Source organism: Leucopleurus acutus, assembly GCF_964270905.1.
Source record: "Leucopleurus acutus genome assembly, chromosome: 11".
Lineage (NCBI taxonomy): Eukaryota > Metazoa > Chordata > Mammalia > Artiodactyla > Delphinidae > Leucopleurus > Leucopleurus acutus.
The window spans coordinates 62,243,784-62,260,257 of record NC_139152.1 but is presented as its reverse complement, the minus strand read 5'-3'; the positions used below and the strand labels follow the sequence as shown (position 1 = coordinate 62,260,257).

The 16,474-nt window shown below is 38.7% G+C and overlaps 1 protein-coding gene across 2 annotated transcripts in view; it reads left to right on the top strand.

Moving 5' to 3' along the window:
• Nucleotides 1–304: 304 nt before the first annotated feature.
• The window catches only part of OSBPL8 (oxysterol binding protein like 8), a 186,082-nt gene continuing 169,912 nt past the window's right edge, over nt 305–16,474 (top strand). For both annotated transcript variants that reach the window (XM_082850827.1, XM_082850825.1), the window contains exon 1: nt 305–689. The gene's annotated coding sequence lies outside the window, so the exon portion shown is untranslated. The remainder of the gene's footprint in view (nt 690–16,474) is intronic.

Genomic DNA, 16,474 nt, shown 5'->3' with positions numbered 1-16,474 from the left:
CCTTAGATGAGGCAGGGCCCGCACGACCGGTCCCGAAGACCTCGCCTCAACAGGCGCGGGGCGGGCGTCGGTAGGTTCGCCTCCCGAGACCGCCCCAGGGGGTGCAGAGGCGGTTCGGCGGCGTTCAGACTCTGCCTGAACCAAGTGTTGACAGTTGCTCCAGCCCGGCTGTCTCCGGCCAGGCAGAGGAGGGTTCTCCAAGGCCGCCTCCGCGCGTCGTCACGTGACGGGAAGGGGGTGCGACCGGAGCCCGCTAGTAGGGGGCGGGACCGGGGGCGGGGCCTCGAATGTGAAGGATCTCGGAGGCTCTGGATGCCCAAAGAGGTGGCGGCTCGGCCGATGACAGCATTAGGCCGCGACGCGTTCCCGGCCGGGCGGTGGTGGTAGCGGCAGCCCGAGCGGCTGCAGCGTTTGCTTTCGCCGGGGCGGTAGCCGCCGCCGGTAGCCCGCAGACGGAGGGGAAGTGGGGGCCCGCCCTGGCTGGTAGACCGCAGGGCCGGAGTTCCCGCCCTCCTAGCGGGCCGAACGGGCAGTGCCTCCGTGGCGGCCAGGCAGCGCTCTTGGTCTGAGCTCGCGCCCCAGCTGCCGCCGGCGACAGCGGCCGAGAGAAGTTGGGGTTCGATTGGACGCGTGCCGGGCCCCGGAGGAACCGGCTGCCTGCGTCCCGCCTCTCCGGGGGCTCCACACCGGTGAGTGTCGAGCCGGTCCCCGAGTTGGGGGGCGGCGGGTTCGCACCCCTACGGGCGACTGCACCCCTTGACTCCCACGTTCTGAGCTGGGGCGGGCGGGCACTCCGGGTCCCCGCGCCGGGGAGTTTTTCTTTGGCTCCTTTGTCCCCTTTTGGAGTGGGAAATTCCAAAGGCTGGCGGGGATGGAGTGTTTTGGGGCCCACGGTAAGTGCGTCTGCAACCTTCCAAAGCCGCGGCAGGGGCAGGGGCCGGTACGAGATTTTTGTTGGCCCTGAGTGTGTGCCTCCTCCCGAAGTTTGACTGGGCGGACGGCAGGGTCTCGCCGGAAGCCCCGGCGCCCTGGAGAGCTGGCGCTTTGTCACTTGGTGCCGTTAAGGCGAGGCTCCCGTTTTCCTGTGACAGCCCCAGAGGAGGCTGTGCCGCGCATCGCAGACCTCACCCGCCCTTGCAGAGCCGAGGGCCATGGTGGTGTTCCTCTAAACCTCAGTTCCTGTGGCCTTCTTGTAGCGTAGGAGGAAGGCGAAGCCTTTGCTGTACTTTTAAATGTAATGTTTCTGAGCCCCTTCTCAAGAATGGAATCAGGTTCCAAGGAGCTTCACAAAGAGCGTGCGTTTGGTTCATTGAGGCATCCGCTCAAGACCGGCCGAGGCGAAGCAACAGTATATGCAGATTTTCCATTCACAAAAGTCATTTAACACCCTTCTTTATGAGAGACATGTGCGGTTGGGGAACATACTTAATTTCATTTTATCTAAATGCTGCCTGAAATAATAGGTAACTTGGGCTCCTACTTAAACAGATGGGGAAATTTACCCAACTGATGATATATGCATGTTTACTTTAAATAATTTAATGAAGTTTTTGCCTTTCTGATGCTAGAAGACGTAAATGACTTCTAAGTAGTATTAGAATGCACTATGTATGGTAGGGTTATTCGTTTTTAATTAACTTCCCCTGAAAGTTAACCTCAAATTAGTGCCACTTTAGGTCTTTTCAAATAATCATTTAAAAGGTGTTTTTTTGGTTTTCTTTAGTCCCTCCCTTAGGATTCCAAGGATTGTGGAGGAACATGGGTGGAATGCTTGTTAGGTTTCTTCCTTCCGTCCCATCAAGTGTCATCTAAACTTGATCATGCTGAGAGACTAGGATCAATTTCTGTGCTTGCTAGATAGAACCTGTTTTGCAGTGAAATTATTAAGATTATGCTAGTTTTATGAAACAGGTTGGGGAAGGAAGAGTAAAGGCATGCAATTTGTCCTCTATTAAAAGTACAGAGAATTTCAAATATTTGTTACCCCTTTATTGATAGTGATTATGTATAGAATGACTACCATATGCCTGTTTAAAGTAATGGGAAAGGGAATAGATGAAACATAAGAACTACCTTTTAGGTCTTTAATTATGGAGCTTAAGTTGTTGTGGTCAAATTCCATCTGAACCATTTGAGCTACAATACATTGTACACAGGTGCTTAGAAGTGCCTGTTTAATTAAAAATGGTCATGGTTTATTTCTCTTTCATTGAATCATACTATTTGTTGTAGCTGTAATCTATGAAAAGGTGCTGCTACAATTTTTTCAGTTAGAATATTATTACATTTTAGAGGCAATCAAATATGTTTCTTACAAAACATTTATGGCACCTATAAATTTGGCAATACCTAGTTTTTAGGTTTCTTTTGAATTGAAAAGCCTTAAAATATACTTTGGAGTAAGTACACATACTGTTTATAATGAAATTATGTTTTAGTTTTGATTTAAGAAAAAATGGTAAAATTAACAAAATTTGCATTATAAAAAGGTCTTTCTTTTTAAAGGACTAATTGCATAATTTAACTAGTGAGAGCTCTTAGTACATTTAAACTTGGTTTACAGATAATCCTTCAAGAGCATGTTACTTGAATTGAAGCATGAATGACAAAATAAAGAATTGATACTTAGATGTAGTTTTCTAATATTATTTTGGAAAATCCTTATCCTAATAATACTTGAAGTTTTATATTTTAATATCTATGTTATCCAAAGCTGAACACATTTATAGCGATGATTTTGGAGCATTGGGGGATTTAAAAGTAGAAGACATAGGTGCTATCTTATTCTTATGAATATGACCTACAAATAATACATAAATACAACTTGAATTAAAAAGTCTGTACATACTTCATTAATGAAGGTGCCTGTGTGCAAGGAGATTGAAGTATAGTTTCCTTGTGGTTAGGACACAGGAAGAGATATCTGGACTAACGTGTGAAGATTTCATGTCAATATTTTCTTTCAGGAAATCCCTGAAAGATTTTAGATCTTCCTTCCACCTTGGTTCCCACCCTCTCATATATCCTCTCAAAGGCATGAAGTTGAAGGTATCATCCGGAACACATGATAGAAGGGATTTTTCCTCCCTGAAAAATGTTATCAAGTTTGCAAGGAGAGCTTTCTTCAGAGACCTTGTAGGAAAGGAGTTCTTGTTCTGAAACATCAAATTCTTCTACCCTATGTTATTCTTACTTTTATTAAAATTGGAAACAATGTAAGCTCTCCATGATAGCAAGGACCATTGACTTTCCAAATGCTTAATAGTCATCGAATAAAAAAATGTAGTTCCAGATGTACAACTGGAGAACAAAGAGGAGTATGTGATAATGTAGTTCAAATTAGATACAAGCAGTGAGGTGACAAAGAAATGATGTTGGCTTGGCAGGAGGGAAGCAGGTCATTTAATCTGGGGAACTTTCTTGGAGGAGGTGATTCTTCATTTAAGTCTTCTGAAAGCTGTATATCTGATGATAAGCAGGTGTTCTAAGAGGGATAGACAGCATGAACCAAAGCATTTAAATTGGACTGGGTAGTCATGTCAGATTAACACAGTGAGTCTTTTTTGGTAACATTCTGAAGAATTTTTCTTCTTCCCTCATAACTGTTACCTCTCCCAGATAAAAAGATTGGCACACTTTATAAGAGCTAAAATTTAGAGTAGTTGAGTTTTGGAAGAGACAATGGTACAGTGAAAGCAAGAGCATTGATCTGGGGGTTAGAAAATTTGAATTGGATTTCTGGTTGCATTTTATACAAGCAGGTGTCCTTAGGCAAATCACTGGGCCTTAGTTTTCTCATTTGTAAAAGGAGGAGGATAATCCTTATCCCACAAGGTTGTTGGGGGAATGAGATTACATAATGTATATGAAAGTGCATATTTCAATATTAACACATAGGAGAAATCAAACATCAAATTATTTAAAAACATTTTTTTGTCTTTAGATCTTTAAAAAATATTTTGGTGAATTTATCACGAACTCTAAATCTACTTGACCTTTGCATTGATCTATGGTGTTAACCTTTAAATTTATCAGTATCAAAATTCTAGATGCTTAGTTTTCTTTCAGTCAGGCATAATGCTTTCTGATATAAATGAGGCTTAATTGTGTTACTTCTTAATGTTATAAACCGCAAGGAATGGCAGATACCTCGAATATGTAAAGCTTTAAGGGATATGTGTTATTGAAAAATCTGAGCCTTTAGGCTTTGTTCTCTACAGAATTTGCTTTTGAAGAAATTGCCCTTGCCTATCATGCAATCTGTGTATTCATTGTTGTGGAAAAAACAGAGCGTTTTCCTACTATTAAGGAAAAAGTTACCAAAAATATCCTTTATATGTTTTTAGTGGTCTGAGTGACTGTAAACCATGAGGAACCTCTATCCGCTGTGCTTTACGTTAGAATTCAATATTTTGTGAGCAGGCTAATAGACTTTTGCATCAACCTATCTAAGCTTTTTGCTCCAGTAGCTGTTTGTCCTTTTATGAATCTCAAAATTTCGTTATACTTTGTGAACTCTTTACAGTGTTTAAATCCATGGAGCAGGCTGTCCTTTGTGTAACATTTGGGAGGGAATTGTACTATAAAAAGACTAAAAAAGAGTCTTGAATCTTCAAACGATAAGCTAGTTACCCACCACCTTCCATATTCACAAAGGCCTGAAAAAAAAAGAGGAAATGTTTTTTGAGCTTCAAGACTCTTTTCAGATAAAAAGGAGAAACTGTTTGATTCAGGGTTGTTAAAAACATGATAGATTCAGAGGGAGATTGATAGTTCCTGAAGGTGTCCTAGTAGGAGTGGTTGGTCATAATAATAATAATAGCTTATACGTGTTGACTGCTAACTATGTATCAGGTACTTGACATATATGCTTGACAGTGACCCCCCCAGATCAGACTATTTTCTTGTCCTTTTTTAAACCTCAAGCACTGAGAGATTAAGTAGTAGGCCGCAGAGCCAGGATTTGAGCTAAACCTGAGTCACAGGGAGGCTAAGCAGCAGGTGGTGGAGCTTATCAAAAGGATTTGAATTTGAGGTTTAACCTGACCTTTGACATCAGAACCTGTCCTTTTAACTGTCACATTATAATGCCTTGTATAGTTTATTTGCAGTTGCCCCTTGTGACAGGTCTTGACCTTTATGATCTTTCTCAGTCTATCTTGACTTTATGATTTGATGAAAATACAGTTTGTAATAAGATGGCCTCAGTTTTTTTCATTTCATGTGTTTTGACTGACATCCTATGTTTTACTTGGAGTAAAGCAAATAATTCTTTATTGTTCATTCAGTTGCCATTTTCTCACTAGGAAATTCCAGACTAAACTGGAACTATAAGGACATATAGTACAGTAGATACAGTATTTTAAGGTGACTTGTTACAATTTTTAAAATTCATGCTTTTTTTTAAAGAGTAAAACTGATGCACAGAATTGGTATGGATGATTTTTATGAGTGATATTTGAGGGACACTAATCTGTGTAATTAAAAGCTATCCTTTTGAAATGTCCACCATTAAAGTAACTTGTTTTTTGGCTGCCGGATGCCACTATTAGCAGTAGTAGTTTATCAGATTACATAGCTTCTTACAAAGAAGGCTCAGGCCCCTGTGAAAATTACGAAGTCTGTTTAAGTACTTTTTTTTTTCCAAAATTAAAAAATTTTTTAGTTAATTTAATTTGGCTGCGTCGGGTCTTAGTTGCGGCGCACGGGCTTCTCTCTAGTTGTGGCACGCAGTTTCCAGAGTGCACCGGCTCAGTAGTTGCGGCGCAGGGGCTTAGTTGCCCCGAGATATGGGATTTTAGCTCCCCAACCAGGGATCAAACCTGCGTCCCCTGCATTGGAAGGCAGATTCTTAACCACTGGACCACCAGGGAAGTCCTGTGTAAGTACTTTTTAATGGGGTTAGAGTATGGTAGATTTGGGGAGACAGCAGTTCAGTCTAAGTAACACTATTATTGGGTAAGAATAATGAGGTGGGATTCCTTGGACATGAAGGCACAGGTACATTGTTCAAGTAGAGAGTAGGGTGAGGGACTTCTTAAGACAAGTTTTGCTTACTGTATAATTTTGCCTGTTGTTTTGACTATAATAACATTTAAGATCAGCGATCCAGAGGTAAAGAAAAACAGTGCTGTGTATCAGAGTGGGGAGTTTGTAATAGTTCCCTAGGCTCTTTCGCAAGATGTGGATGCTTATAAATATTCACTGATGATCAGGGAAGGACTCTCTTAACTACCTATTATTTTAGAAATCTAGGGAGGCAGACTAGCACAGGCTCTGGAGCCAGGCTGCTTACGTTCAGAACCTGCACAGCCACTTAACTAGCTTATTGCCCTGTACTGGCCCTATGCTGACATGAGATGGCTTCAGGAGAAGAATATGGTGTGTTTAGGCAAAGCAAGGCCCAGAGATGCACCCTGTGATTTTCCTGTTCTTATGTGGTATGAAAGAGATCTGGAAGTTCTCACATAATCCTAGTGGAGGAAATAGAAGTTAACAGAGTGAGAGCTAGCAAGCCTGTCATGAGGGTACTGTTGTGAGGGGAAGACCATGTTATAGACATTGTGGAGAGGGCGGCTGTGGCAGATTCAGCTCAATGCCCACCAGAATTTGTTCTCTCTCTTGCCTTAGTTCAGTTAACACTGGGAGGTGGCTGCCCAGACAGGAACACGTTTCTCAGTCATTCTCTCCTCTATCCCCATCCTCCTTCCCTGCATCTAGGTGGAACCAGAAGATGACTTTTCACCAGGGGAGTGTGAATGGAAGTGATGCACTGTCCCTTCTGAACTGAGGTGGGAGAAAAGCAGCTGTGTTTCTCCACCTTCTCTTTTCCAATCCAAGGGCCAGATGCAGAGGCTGGGCCTCTTCAGGTGTGATAATAAGATTGGGAAGATCTCTAGTCCCTCAGATTACCATGTGAAAGAAAGCTGTGCACCAAACAGGAGCACTCACGACGGACTGTATAATTTTAAGGAGACATTTTAGTTGTGTGAAGTCACTGATGTTTATTTGTTAAGCAGCTAGTATGGCCTTAACCCAAGCATGGGCTGCTTAGAAGAGGTAGTTGAGGCCCTAAGAATATCCATACCAACAGGAGCTGAGGGGCCAGGTTAGGAGGTCACTGGATGCTGCTGCAGCATCCTCATCAGTATATGCCATTACGACTCTTATCAAACCTCAGAGGCCCGTGAGGACCCAGAGGGCAGTCCATGGGTCCACGTTCAGACCATCCGTAACATTCCCTGTGCCCGTGAAAGCTTTCCTCTACATCCGGATACCATGATAAGAATAAGGAACAGAGAAACTATAAACGTTTTTCTGTAAAAGTCTGAAGAGTTCCGGTAAAGCAGGTTTTCTCCAACTTGGCTTTATTGACATTTTGGCCTGGATAACTCTTTGTTGTGGTGAGGGCTGTCCCATGTATTGTAGACTGTAGAGCAGCATCCCTGTCCTCTACCTGTCAGATGCCAGTAGCACCTCCACTAAAGTACAACCAAATATGTCTCTAGACATTGCCAAATGTCCCTTGGGGGGCTAATCACCCCCAGCAGAAAACTGCTGCCTTAAAAACAGAGTTAACCTGAAAGAAATTATTTTAAACTGAAAGAAACTTACCTTTAATTAATGGACGTTTTCTCCCCTTAGGAGATGGGTGGAGTTCATGGGGGAGGTTGGTTTACGAATGTGCAGCAAAGGAAGCTATGCTGCTTTTATAAAACATACTAGTTTCTATTGAATGTCGATCTACACTTCTGCTAATTTATCAGTTTAGACATTGTCTGCATTTTCTGCTTTTTCTTTCTTCTTTCCTTTTCTTTCTAGACTGGTAGCTATACTTCTTCTTGCCTAGATAAACACATTTCCCCCATCCCCCCCCCCCAACCCCAGCTGTCACATTCATATGTCCATCACTAAATGACAAAACCCAAGATATGGTTTCGATACTATGACTATGTAAATATCATTTAATCCTAGGCCAGGTAGTATGCTCAGATTATGATTTCTTTTCTACAGATCCTATTAAGCAGCACTTGGGCCACTTGAAGAAAAATACCTTGATACCATCAAGGTCCAGTGTATTTTATTTTATTTTATCAGTTGCTCAAAATCTAGCCATTGAATTAAAAACAATGGACATGACTTCCTATTTTCTTGGTGTTTCTAATTGCCCCCTTTTCTGGTATTGTATGCCTTTATCATAGTCTCTACCAACTCTTCATCATACTACCTGTTGTATTGTGTCCCCTATTTATCTGGCGTAATTGTAATTCTGCTTCAGTTTGGACTAGTTGCCTTTTAGGTCTCTTTCTGGAACTTCCTTTCACTGTCCTCTTGAATTGGGTCCATTCTATTATAGGTCTTCCTTTTTTACTAAATTTATTTGATCTTTTTTTTGGAGTACAACTTCCAAAAAAAGTGTGTTTGAGAGGCAAGTTTTCTGAATTATTCTATGGATAAAAATATTTTCATTCTGTTCTCATATTTGACTGATAGTTTGGGCACAATATTGTAGGCTGCAAATAATTTTCCTTTGGGACTCTGAAAGCATTGCTTGGTTGTCTTTCAGTGCCAGGGATGCCGATTCGAAATCAGGTGTCATCTAATTCACTACCCTTTTAAGGTGATTTGTTCTTTATTCTGTCTGAAAACTTTTAGGATCATCTCTGTTTTATCTTTCTGCTGCAAACTCATAATGAGCTGTACATGTTGTTTTGTTTTGTTTATATTTGTTTTAGGCACTCAGTTGCCCTTATTATTTGAATCAGATTCTTCAGCTCTAAGAAATTCTCTCCTGTCTTTGATATTTTCTTCCCTTCATTTTCTTGTTTGCTTGTTTGTTCTTCAGTAGGCAGATGTTTTCTGTCTTGGACTGGTCCTCATCTCATTTTTACTTTCATATTTTGTGATTCTCTTTGCTCTGTGTTCAGGGGATTTTTTTCCCCTAGTTTTTTGGCTGATTTGTTGAGGGGAGGGTAATCCCTAAATTTTCTTGTTCTCTTTTTCTGCCATTCTTTTCTTGTTTTATGTTGTAGTACTCTCTTTAGTCTCAGAAAGTACAAAGTAGATTTTTAAAAGAGATTTTGTGTTTCCTCAATTATTTCCTTTTCCCGTCTGGCCAACTTTTATGTTTGTAATCTTTTTTTTTTCCCTTACTTAGTTTTCCTTATATGCCTGGATTGGTTGTCTCTTCATGTTTCAGAAAGAAGGACCAGCTTCCTGGTCTGGGTGTTCCCCTCTCACCCTGTTCCTTGGACTGTTTTCCCTATTAGGTGTTTTTTTTTTTTTTTTTTGAGTAGGAATTCTGGGCACAGCACTTTAGGGCAGAACAGTATAGGGTGGGGCCTATATATTGACAAGCATTTTAGGGTAAGAGGGAGGGGAGCCAGCTTCCAGGCTGTGGGCCCTCTAAATGCCAGATAAAAAGGGTTTATTACTCTGTGCCAGCATCCCCTAGACAGTTATTCACTTTCTTTAGAGAAAAGCTGACTGTGCTTTTGCCAGGGAGTAAATGTCAGTTGTTTAGGTGCTGCTTGGAGATGGGGGATGGAAAATGTAGTCCCTTATACAGTCAGTCAGGTAATATATAATTCTCCTATTTTTAGCCCCACTATTATTCCCACCCTTTGCTGAACCCTTTGCAATCATGCTTCTCTGGGGGTTCTGTCAGATGTATTGGTTCCCAACCTTTTGCATCACTCTTAAAGGGTATGATGAGGCTGTGGCTCTCTCTGCTTGTGATATCAGTCAATTTCACATCTACTTTCATCTTTCAGAAATTTATGGACTTTTCTCTCTACTCTGTCCCCACTTTTTGTGTGTGTCTTATTTTTAATTTAATTTTTTATTTTATTATAATTTTAATTTTTTATTTTATTATAATTAAAATTTTAATTTTTAATTTATTATATAAAGGTTACTTTCCATTTACAGTTATTACAAAATATTGGCTGTATTCCCCGTGTTGTACAGTACATCCTTGAGCCTATCTTACACCCAGTAGTTTGTACCTCCCATTCCCCCACCCCTATGTTACCCCATCCCCACTATTAATTTCTTTGCTCTTATGGTTTTATTTTTTTTCTGTATGAATTGTTTTTGTTTCAATGGGAGATCTGAAGTAACTGGAGGGAAAATTTGTATTCAGTCCATCATCTTTTATTGGAGATCTTTCCTATTTTTTTTTGTTAATACAATGATCATAAAAATTGTGATCATGATACTGTGTTGAAATACAGTGATATTTCTTCACTATTGATTTGTATAGGTATTTTGTATCTTTATGCCAGTCGGTCCTAAAATTTGTATGCTTTTGAATTCTTATTTGCTTCTTAGTTTTTCTGTTTCCTCTTCTGTTGTCATCTGCCCCAACTTGTACATGTCATTATGATTCTCTTGCCATTTCTAATTTGTTCCTTGGAAACTGAATGAGACCATTTAGGATTGTGCGTAAAATAGTGACTTTTCTCCAGAGAATGGCATGTCAGCTGTAAGCCCATGACTCTTGTGACATTTTGATTATTCATTACTTATTTTCTGTTTCTCAACTGTGTCCAGGCAGGTGAGGTGTTATTCTTTTTCATTTACTTCTCTACCTTAATTGTGATATCTGCTTTGATTCCTTAGTTATTGATCTTTTTCTCTATAACTTTTCTGTCTCTTCTACCTAGTTATCTTTGGTACTTTAAATGTTGAGCTTAGATTGCCTAGCTGGTTCATGAAGGCTGTAATTTTCACCTCCTCCTCTCATTTTATACTCAAAAAAATTTCCCAGCACTGTTCTAAATTTTTTATACCTTATTCTCTTTTTTATTTCCCAGTCTCCTTTCCTGAATCTTTAGGAAAATTGATTGATTATAATTTATCCTGGGCAAATAAATTTAAATTTGTCTGTTTACTTCCCTCTCTTCCATGATATTGCCGCATTTCTCTGTTAATCTTGTTCAGGCCTTCTCTCATTAGACTTTGTAGCTCTTTCTTCTACAGCTGTGGTTTTGACTGCTGGAAAGTGTGTCTTTTATGATTGGAGTTATAATTCTCTTGCAATCAGAAATTTATGTAATCCAGATTTTTTAAATGCTGACTATTTAGAAGTTGAGATCCTGTCAGAAGGGCTGTGATTTGGAAGGCTTAAACCCCTAGATTTGGCCTGATTATGTAAGATACTGTGGAACCTACATAGTACATGCTTATTTGAAATTTAAAGTAGCTTAGAAAAGAAACTGGCTCTTGTGTAGTTTCTTTATTTGCCCACTGTAGGGGAAGTCAAAGGTGTAAATATTCCCTAACATTGATGTCTATTTACTGATTATTTTGTGAACTTTCTCCTATTCTGTGGAACTCTTGGTTTTACAATCCACAGGTTTGATTAGATCATGGTTATATGTCTTTTGCTTTACCTTTTTCATGTATTCTAAGCAAATTTTCATGTATTCTAAGCAAATTTCATGTATTTTTCCTTTTAGATACCTGTCATAATTACTATCCTTTTTGTCTGCCTCATTACGGTATCCTTTATTGCTTCTCTTATGTTTATAGTTTTGGTACTTTTTCTCACTTTTCCTGAAATTTTAAAATAGAACCTTCAGCATTATATGGATAGTACTGTGACTGTTTTTCAAAGGTTTGATTACTTGGGAAATTATATTTTTTATGTCTTTATTTTCCCAGGAATTTATGATTAGAGTGTAGGAATTTAAAAAAACAATACTCTGTCATTACTGAGGAAAAATTCCTCTGTGAAAACAGAGACTCATTTTAAGAGGTTGATTGCTTAACATATTTAGTGTTTTAACTAGCAAGGTCTTATTTGGTTATTTTGGGGCTTCTTCTTAATTTACAGTAGTAGTAATTAGCCTCTTCAAACTTACAAGTTGAAATTAACCAGTGATACATTTTGTGGCTATGAGACGAATAATGATTTTAATTAAATTCAGCAAATATATGCTTTTTTTTGGATTCTCCAAGAATTTTTTCATTGTCACCATATTGATCAGTTTTCTTTTAGGAACAGTCTTTGAATATGAGTTATTTCCATAGTTTCTCATTTTTGGTAGTCATTTTTAATTGAAGTATTAAAAATTGTGTTGGTTCTCATAGATCCTTTTTGAATTGGCATGTGGAAGTGTAATTATGTGTCTTGGTTACTTACATGATAAATTAAAGATGATCATTACTTTGGTTGTGGTAATTTATACCTTGGATTCAAAACCCAGAAGCATCTAGGCCAGAGTTAGGCACTCAGACACTCATTTTTCTTTCATGCCCAAGATAAAAAGCCATCCTTAGCTGTATCAAAATATGAAGAAATTGCTTTTGGGATTGAATAAGAAAATCGGTAATAAAATTCCTTGAGATTATCTTGAATTAACTTTAGATCTTGCATTTCAAGCTTTGATCCTTAATAAAGAGCCATCACCTTAAGTATGGGTATGAATTTACTTGTAGGAAACTGGGGTAAGTCTCTTGGTTGATTATAACCAGTTACCATAATTAATGAGAAACACATTCACTTTTTTCTAGTATCTTGATTTAAAACTAGGTTCATATTTTCCTTAGAAAAGAACCTTTTAAGAAAATAGTGAAAATTTACTGAGAATGAGGTAGTTTTAGTTGTAATTTAAAATATCTAAGTTGAAAAACAAAGACTTAAAATCCAAGGGAGACATTTAATATATAGGACTAAATTATTAATACTTGATTGACAGGGAAATATTTCCAAATACTGTCCTTAAGAGACCTTGATTTTACTGTCTCAGAAACACTCTTTGAGACCCTATGTCACAGGCTTGTGCAACCTAGCATTACAAACACCAACTGATTTAGTAAACAGATGCACTGGGAAAATAAGAAGCCTGCCAGAAGTATTGTCTTTCCTGCTAAATAACTTTGTGACCTTGGCAAACCACTTAGTCTCTGTGGGTCTTAATAAAATGGAGAGTTGGAACAGATAGCCTGTTAGGTTCTTTTGAGGATTCCTTGATGATGCTAGGGGGTAGAATTACAATCAGATGATATATTATGTAATATAGTCCTTATAATAGCTCTGAAATAGATGGTATTTTTCCCATTTTACAGATAGAATTATTGATGTTGTACAGACTCCATGTTCAAGTAACACGCTCAGTCATGTAGGTACTAAAGGGCCAAGCAAGAAGTTGAACCTTGGCCTATGTCATTCTGTAGCCATGTTCTTTTTGGTATACAGTACTACCTTTTCAAGCCATGTCGTTAGAGTAGACCACCAGATTTTAGTGTTAGAATTTGTTCCGTTTCTTAATCTGTACTTCATAGTAAATGTGCTTTTGCATTATATCATTTGTTATTCAGGAAAACCAGAAGTCAGGGATCAGGCCTGTCTTTGAGTTGTGCCCAAAGTAGAAATGTGTGACCAGCTTTTAAATAAGCATATTAAAACTTATATGTCTAAGAGATGATTGATGTGTTCAAAGTTATCTTGAATTTATTTCAGTAATGTCACTGTTTTTCAGAAACACTTTTAAAACTATTTTGGCATTTCTTTAGTGCCTTCAGCCTCATTCTTTTACCTATATTCTGTGGTGGCAAGTAACATCTCTTGAGAATGGATTTGATATTTGGGAAAAGTGGGAAGTGATTCTGAACAGGGTCTCATACTTAAAATTAGGGATCAAAATGAGAAATGTCATTTTTCGTTAAAAATAATCAGTGACCAAAATGATGAAACCTATTATTCTTGTGTCATTTATATGGTAGCTAAGAAAGTGATTAGAGGAGTTCGAGAATTGTTTTGTATGATGGCAAGTTGAAATGGTCTCTAAAAATGACTACTCTGAATGGAGATAACCTTTATTTGGATATAAATTCTGCTATATTAGTTAAAGTTACATCTTAAGATAGTTACATTTGTTCTCTGTTTGCGACTTAGGCCAGTGCTATGCTGAATTAGCATGCGCTTCAGAGAAAGAGTTGGTGAATGAATTATACGTGGCAGATATTTTTTCCATTTAAAGGAGATCAGAGTCTATATAACAAAAAAAACAGATAATCTATATAACATTTGTTTGCATAATAATTTCTCAGTTACATTCATATTTATTACATAATTTGTGGTTATCTGTATTTAGGTTTAATTCCAGGCAGCTACCCCATCCCATTTCCTAGCATGAACTAAAACCACTTGTGTTGCTAAGCGTGAGTGTACTCTCTGATGCAGGTTTACATGTAAAATAACTTTTTTTGCAAAAATTATACTAGGCTGCATTATAAACATATTTATATTACTGAATGGTTTTGTATATCAGTGCTGTACTCTACTGGTACAGATACTAAGCAATAATATACCTATATATCTTGTTGAAGAAGAACTTGTGATAGGAAGATTTCATTTTATCTTTTGAAGGCATTATTTTTCTTGATTTAAACTCCTAGATGGTAGAGTTTAATGAAGCTTCCTCATTTGTGAGTATTAAAGGATATTAAAAAATGCCTCTAGTACCTTTTTAATAATACTTTTTCCTTTTGAGGTTTCAAAATAATTTAATGTTACAAGACCTTTAATTCAACAGATATTTGAGGGTAAGTCACTATGCAGGGGCAGAAAATTTATTGGGAACTAGATAGACATGCGACTTCTTTGAGTTTGTGTGTGTGGGAAGGGTGGGGAACAGACAGTAAACTACTGATTGAACAATTCACTGTGTAATCACCATTGTGGACAGTGCTAAGAGGAGGAAATAGAGGGTGATAGAAGATTTTGCTGACCTAGTGGGTGGGGAGGGGAGCCAAGGAAGGTGACTTAAGCTGAGGGAAAAAAGAAGAATATTTCTGGCAGAACATCTTGTTTAAATATCCTGGCACAGCAAGGAACTTGGCTTTTGCTAGGAATTGATTGAAATAGTCCCCTGTGACTGGAGTGTTTAAAAAAAAAAAAAGAGTGATAACGTGGTACAGTAGGCAAGGGCCAGGTCATGCAAGCCTTGATAGACCTTGTTAAGGATTTTGATTTTTGTCTTAAGGCGCCTTGGAAACCATTAGAATATTTTAAACAGAGGATCATGAAATGATCAAGTTTAGAATGATCACTCTATGTGCTGTGTAAGAATGGTTTGGAGGGAACCAGAGTAGATGCTGGGAGACTCATTAGGTCGTGTTGAAATTAAGGTACCTATGGCTTATCCAAGGGAGATTCCTGCAGGCCTGTGGGTCTCAAAGTGTGTCACCTGGGAACTTATTAGAAATGCAGATTCTTGGGTTCTACTGAGACCTATTAAATCAGAAGCTTTGGGGGTGGAGCTTAGAAATCTCTTTTTGAACAAGCCTTCCAGGTGATTCTGATGCTTCCTAAAGTTTTTGAACTTCTGCTGCAGGTCATTAGATATGTGGTTTTGGTGTAGGAGAAAGTTCTAGGTTGGTGATATGAATAGGGAATAACTGCATGAAGATGGTAGTTGAAAATGAGAGGAGGAGAAGAGGCTCTAATAGAATGAAACCTTGAGAGACTTTACTGTCCAAGTCCTGTACAGAGTGAGGCAAGCTAGTGAAAGAATCAGAAAAGGATTGGTTAGAGGAAATAGAAAATCAGGAGCATTTTTGCATAATGGCATTGGTGAAGGAAGCATTAAACTTGGCAATGAAGGGTCTTTGTGTAAATAACTGTAGTGGGAATGCAGAGGTAGGCACCAGATTTCAACGGGTTGAGAAGGAGGTGAAGAGAGGAGTGAAGAAAATACAATTTACTCACTTAAGACATCCCTTACTCTTTGGACAGATATTTAAAATTCCAAAATATGGGAGAATTAAGCTAAATAACCTTGATGGGCAGCTAACCAGCATAAGAGTCCATTGAGAACTGTATGATAAACTCTCATTGTTTGGACCTATTGATTTTGAAACTCATAATCTACATAGAGGACTGAGCTCAAGTTTATCATTGTCTTTACCACTTTGTAAGGAATGCTGTAGTATAATAATAAACTTATGGGAGGAATGTTTAGCCTACCAGGAATGCTGGGTTTTTTTTTTTTAACATGATTGAAACCACTTTAGCAGTATGCATTTATATGAAAGTAATTTTTAAATTATATATACTCTTATTCATTACAAAAGTATTAATTCATTTTCTATTACTATTATGTATTTAAAGGAAAACTTTTTTTTTTTTTTTTTTTTTTTTTTTGTGGTACGCGGGCCTCTCACTGTTGTGGCCTCTCCCGTTGCGGAGCACAGGCTCCGGATGCGCAGGCTCAGCAGCCATGGCTCACGGGCCCAGCTGCTCCGCGGCATGTGGGATCTTCCCGGACCGGGGCACGAACCCATGTCCCCTGCATCGGTAGGCGGACTCTCAACAACTGCGCCACTAGGGAGCCCTGGAAAACTTTTTTTAATTAAAAATTTTTTAAAAATTGAAGTATAGTTGATTTACAATGTTGTGTTAGTTTCAGGTGTATAAAGGAAAATTCTTTAAATGCATTTTATAATTCAAATTCCAACTTTTAAT